At 47.3% G+C, this 6,000-nt stretch overlaps 1 protein-coding gene across 5 annotated transcripts in view; it reads left to right on the top strand.

Moving 5' to 3' along the window:
* The first annotated feature begins 854 nt into the window (after positions 1–854).
* ATP2B1 (ATPase plasma membrane Ca2+ transporting 1) overlaps positions 855–6,000 on the top strand; it is a 179,190-nt gene continuing 174,044 nt past the window's right edge. For 2 of the 5 annotated variants that reach the window (XM_073651646.1, XM_073651647.1), the window contains exon 1: positions 1,029–1,414. The gene's annotated coding sequence lies outside the window, so the exon portion shown is untranslated. Of the gene's footprint in view, positions 990–1,027; positions 1,415–2,587; positions 2,805–6,000 lie in introns of those variants that run through there. The other 3 variants (XM_073651644.1, XM_073651643.1, XM_073651645.1) reach the window with 3 other exon arrangements.

Below are 6,000 nucleotides of genomic sequence, written 5' to 3'. Positions count from 1 at the left end.
GCTGTTAGACCTGTATAAAGGGGAGGCATAGTGATGGAGAGAACCCCTGTCTGAGTAGTGGATAACCCCTTTAAGGGGGCACCTGCTGCTGCGAGGCTCATGTAATAGAAACCTATGGGAGGAGTACAGACATGTCTACCAGACACATACTTCTGGCTCTCTCTAATAATGACAGCAGCTACATATGGCGTCAGACATATCACTATATGGAGCTATGTCCGCCGCCCATACGAGGACTCCGCACTCAGGGCGCACACAGCCGGGCACCTGACGCCGGGCTCCGCACTCCGGGCACCTGACGCCAGGCTCCGCACTCCGGGCGCACACAGCCGGGCACCTGACGCCAGGCTCCGCACTCCGGGCGCACACAGCAGGGCACCTGACGCCGGGCTCCGCACTCCGGGCGCACACAGCAGGGCACCTGACGCCGGGCTCCGCACTCCGGGCACCTGACGCCAGGCTCCGCACTCCGGGCGCACACAGCCGGGCACCTGACGCCAGGCTCCGCACTCCGGGCGCACACAGCCGGGCACCTGACGCCGGGCTCCGCACTCCGGGCGCACACAGCAGGGCACCTGACGCCGGGCTCCGCACTCCGGGCGCACACAGCAGGGCACCTGACGCCGGGCTCCGCACTCCGGGCGCACACAGCCGGGCACCTGACGCCGGGCTCCGCACTCCGGGCGCACACAGCCGGGCACCTGACGCCTGGCTCCGCACTCCGGGCGCACACAGCAGGGCACCTGACGCCGGGCTCCGCACTCCGGGCACTGCAGCCGCCAGCTCTCAGCACTCTTCTGGGTTCAGACACACGCCGTACAGGACGACGTCATGGAAAGAACTGCGTCACGACCAATTAGCCAACAGGAACGGGCCGGGTGGGCGTGTCTATGAGGGGGAGCGCAGGCGGCGCGCACACTGCTGGTGCCTGCTCCGGGGCGCGGACCAATGTCCAAGCGGAGTCGCTGAGGACGAGACGTCACAGGCCGGTGAGCTAGGAGCACGTGACGGGCAGGGCGGGAGGGCAGCAGTGAGGGGGTGTGAGGAGACACTGTGTCTCCTTGTACCGCGGCTTCATACCGCGCTCCTCCCAACGTGCAATTAAAAAATAGCGAGCGGCGCGGAGCTGCCCGAGTGCGGCTGCAGGGCGAGCAGCAGCGCTGTGAGGGAGCCGCTGAGCGGAGGTGCTCGGCCGGCTCCGTGTTTGTCATTTCAGTCAGGTCTGTGCCGGTCCTCCCCCCGCTCACCACTCCTCCTCCTCCCCCATCACTTCTCCTGCCGCCTCAGTCTGCGTGTGAGGGAGAGAGCGGCCGGCGGGGGAGCCGGGGGACACCATGCTGTGATCAGGCGCCTCCTCTCTCCCCCACAGCTAGACTCCCGGGACCGGGCTCCACCTGCACCTCCTCCTCGCCAGGTAAGCGGCCCACATAACGGAATGGCCCCTGCCACACTGCCCGTGTCATTGACAGGTGCGGGCTGTGCCCTTTGTGCTGCGGTGCCAGCCGCCTCATCCATCCACGTCCTCACACCGCCTCCCCCTCATTGTTCGCCGGCCAGATGCCTTCACAGGAGCAGGCCGGTGCTGTGCTCTGCCGATGCCACCACCACAGGGGATTAGATGGGCATGGCTGGGGCACCTGAGTGCACAGAGGGGGGCACACCAGTTGATCCTGTGCTGGCTTTGACCTTGAGTGAGGATCTGGACCTTTTATCTCTGGAGGTAACCTTGGCTGCTGGTGGAATGCTTTCTCTGGCAGTTGCTCTGGTGTGGGGTGGCATGCAGCAGGTCAGGGGGCAGTGCCCCCTGTGTGCCAGGAGCTGTGCTCTGCAGGGTTGCCCCCCTGATTTCTGGCCAGATCCAGCTGTGGATGTCTGATGTCTGCCCATCCTGATGGCACTGCCAGCAGCTGCCCCATGAATTGTGCTTGTGAACGTTTCTGCGTGTGCTTGCTCGGATTAAGTAGCTGGGATTAGTCTCCTGGCCGCTTACTATTTCAGATGGTGGTGAGCCTTCCTGTGCTGTGTGCTGGGGACACTGCCATAATCTGCCATCTAACCACCGCTTCCCTGGTCCTGTAGAGATATATGTGAAGGCCACAGATCTGTTATGGCTATTCGTTTCACTCGTCCTTACACGTCGTTGCCTTTTTCTTAAATTTCTTTATCAATGTTTGTGCGTAAAGTATCCTTGTAAATCAGGATTCCTGCCTTGTATATTGTAAAATGTGAACCTGCAGGAGAACGAGCCTGTGTTACTCCTCATTGGGATGGGAAACGATGCAGGTTGCATTCTTGAATGACTGGTAGGTCATTTTCACCTCTTCGTATGTGCTCGGCTTTTTATCATTGTCATCAGAGGCTATAAATGTGATGGAGTAGAGGAAGACCCCCAGGGCTACTTTCCTGCTCATATTTCAGTCATGAGAAGTTTATCGACAGCACTGGGACGTGACAAGTCACCTGGTGGTTTCATTAATAAAGCTCCTGTTTACGCCTATTTTTAATGATCAGGGTAGTGACTTTTTCAGGTGAGCAGTAGTTGTGCTGAGCTTTGATCTCTACGCTTTGATCTTCCACTCCTCAGTCCTTGACTGTTCCCAGTGTCATTTAGATTAGCAGTCCTAAGGTTCAGTTTGCAGTCAGGTTATCATTATGGAGGTTGCATTTTTTGGGTACTGCATGGACCATCCTCTATAACTGTAATGCAGAGTACATTCCCTTCTATGTTCTCAATTCTGTCACTTGTTAAAGGCGGCATCTTATCTTTATTGCTCATGGACTACCTACTTACCTTCAAGACACAGGTATGTCATGGGGCTACTGTCATGTTTTTGGATATTGCTTTCTCCCCATTTATGCTGTGTTAAGCTTTTATAGAAGCGCTTAAAAAGAATGGAAGTGTTCACTTGAAACAACTTGCATGTTTTCTAGTTATGTTGCTGCAATCCTCATGTGTTAGGTCTAGAGCTTTCTGGACACTTTATTGGAAATGTAGGACTTTTGTGGCTTCTGTGACAGCAGGCGCGAACCTCTCATCATTCATTTATGATGTCTAATGTGCTAGGTGATTGATTCTATATAACGTCACCATTCAGCGTATATAGGATTGTGCAGCAATATGATCCATTGTCATAAGCAACCTGCTCAGGGACTTGGCATCAAGAGTTAAGCTGCACATATGAATCCGACAGATGACTGCAAATTGATAGACGGAAGTGAGAACCTTCCCCACTGATTGCTTAACATTAACAACTGTGTAATTTAGATGTATAATCTAGGTTTTGTACTAAAACCATGTAAAGAAGTTGCTATTTAAGCCATGATATGATTTGTATCAGGCTCATTCCATGGAATGTCTTTCCTGTGTCATAATTGTTGCTTGCCTGTCTAACTGGACACATTGGTTAACCTCACATTATGTGCTAACCATAGAGGTCAGATCTTTGTCATGCTGCTCCAACACCTTACTCGTAGATACAAGACCATTTTTTGTGCATCTTTGCCCTTGCATAATTTATGAGATTAAAGAGGTTGTCCACCATTGGGCACATTTTTTTTGTTTTCTTAAATGCACGCATTTAGATCTTTAATTTTTGCATTTTGGTTGTATGAAAACTTTTTGCACAGTTTGCGTTTCATAGCCTCTATGTTGCAATTTCTATTGCTGGCAGCAGTAAGAGTTAACTGAGAATCCATCAGTGAGCCCGCCATGACGGTCAGGCAAGGAGGGAGTTTTTACTGTTTTTATCTGTCTTTCAGCTGCTTTATAACCACATCAATGTTGAATGTGCAGGAAAACAAAGACTCTGTAAAAGTCAAATGGTGCAAATTTTCAATGGAAAAAAAAAAAGTACGCAAAGGTGGACAACCCCTTGTAAGATGATTGATTGAACTAAAGTCCAGTGTTTCACGTTTTTAAATCTCATTTTATTTTGTGTGCAGTAGTAATACCTCAATGAGCAGATTTAATACATGGAAGTCTGCCTGTAGGTTTATGAATATGTAGCATAGGCATGGAAAAGCTGTGTAGAAATATGTTCATGTATAATATATATGCTACCTTTTTATTAGACTTGATAAAGTAAATGCTTTATAAAAGACCCCCTCTTTGAGAAGACCATTCCTCTAGAAGAGCAATTTTTAAAAGAATTTTGGGTGGTCAACTTTCAGCGTGGCTTGGTTTATTTTACTGTATTTGTGACCAAGCTGATTGTATGGGTCTTGGGTCTGTTCTGTGTTTTATAACCTGGGTAGCTGTGCTCTATATTATTATTATAGCGCCATTCATTCCATGGCGCTTTATGCTTTTACATTGGTAAGGAGTCTATTCTGATGTATGTATTAGTAATGACTGGATTAGCCGTGTAGCTCTGACTTATCCTGCCACTCATGACCTGATATAGTTAGCCTGTATAGAAAGTGCCACTGCTTGGTTAATTGCTCTCACAAATGCTTTGCCACTGCCCTCCTCACTTGCCAGTGCATTAATACTACTTTTCATCCTTTGTTGCACTGCATTTGGGTTAGTTTGTATCAATTTGCGCATTAGGAGCTTGTGACATGGACTACATGTGACCGAAATGGAGCTGAGGATTGTGGAAAGGCCATCTATCTATATGTCTCTAGCTTTTATCGTTGGAACAACTCGCATCTCAAGATGTCAATTATTCAGAATTTACGTTTTCCAATTGATCAGGCTCTTGTTATTTACACAGTGAATAGAATGAAGTCTTATATAACCAGTATTTCTTCATCTATCTAAATTTTTTTTATTTTCAAAAAATTCTGCTGTTTGCTACGATCAACAACGTTCAGTCATATGCAAAGTAAAAGAGTCAGCGACTGGGGCTGTTTGTATGCAGATGAATATTAATAAAATTAAAGGGGTTGTCCAGGCTAAAAAGGGTTTGGAGCTGTAAAAAAAAAAAAGGCAATACTCGCCTTTCCTCCAGCACCCACCTGAATTCAATGAAGGTTGCAGTGTATTCTGCCCTGGTAAAGTAAGAGTAGATCAGTCCTGCTGCTGTTGGAATGGTTTCTTCTGTGTCGATGTAGACCACCTAGCAGTCTGTGCTGGATCCAGGTGGGTGCCGGTAGGCAAGTGCCACTTACTCTGTAGGGGCTTTAATTTTTTTTCTACAGCTTCAAACCTCTGGGGAACTTTCCTTTTGGCCCCGACATCCCCTTTAAGCTGCACAGTCTGGCCTGCACCATAGCAATTGTTTTAAGCTCACTGAAAGCCTAGAATGCCATTTAGGCTATGGTAGCAAACATGGCACAGAATAGCTTGACATAAGTGTTACACAAATTCGTTCCCACTTGATTATGTATCTGTCTTCGTTTTTTTTTTTTCTTCATTAAAAATGTCATTTTGTGTAGCTCAGGCCTTTCTAACGTCACTTTTTTATATTTGTTTTAAAGCTGCTTTTGTTGCATCAAAATATGTTTTGTATTTATGGTAAACTAAAGAACATGGTAACCTCTCCACTAATAGGTCCAGACACATTATTGCATTTTCTCCTTTTTTTTTTTATCCACTTTTTCATTAACATCTTATTCTTTTAATTGATGCCCTTTTTTAAAGTCTATTTCACGTGTTCACCTATTTTTTTGATTGCCATTGTGGATGGGGTTTGGGGTTTTCTGCTGATTCATCAATTGAAATATTTTAAAAAGTCACCAAATTATTGCGCAAACGCACTCCAGTACCCTGAAAGTGATTTTATGTACGTCTTAAATCTTTGCACAATTTTATTTTGCAACATTTTAGCAGAACACATGACTTCTTGTGCTAAACAGTCACTAAAAAAGGTTAAAGGCAAAGAGCATTTTTTATTTTGAGAAAAATTCATTTAAAAGAATTTGATGTAAAAAGTCAACAAATGACACAAGACCAAAAAATTAAAATAGTAAAGTATCTTAAAACCCACCAATGATGAATCGGGCCCACGGTTCCATTTCTGTTTTGGCAAACTGACACTTTTTTTTTTTTTTTGCCTA

The sequence above is a fragment of the Phyllobates terribilis genome, unplaced genomic scaffold (genome assembly GCF_046119375.1).
Source record: "Phyllobates terribilis strain yellow unplaced genomic scaffold, ASM4611937v1 Scaffold_11__3_contigs__length_659146591, whole genome shotgun sequence".
NCBI classification, from domain to species: Eukaryota; Metazoa; Chordata; class Amphibia; order Anura; family Dendrobatidae; genus Phyllobates; species Phyllobates terribilis.
Note: the sequence above shows the minus strand (reverse complement) of the source record. Positions and strands in the feature narration are given on the sequence as shown.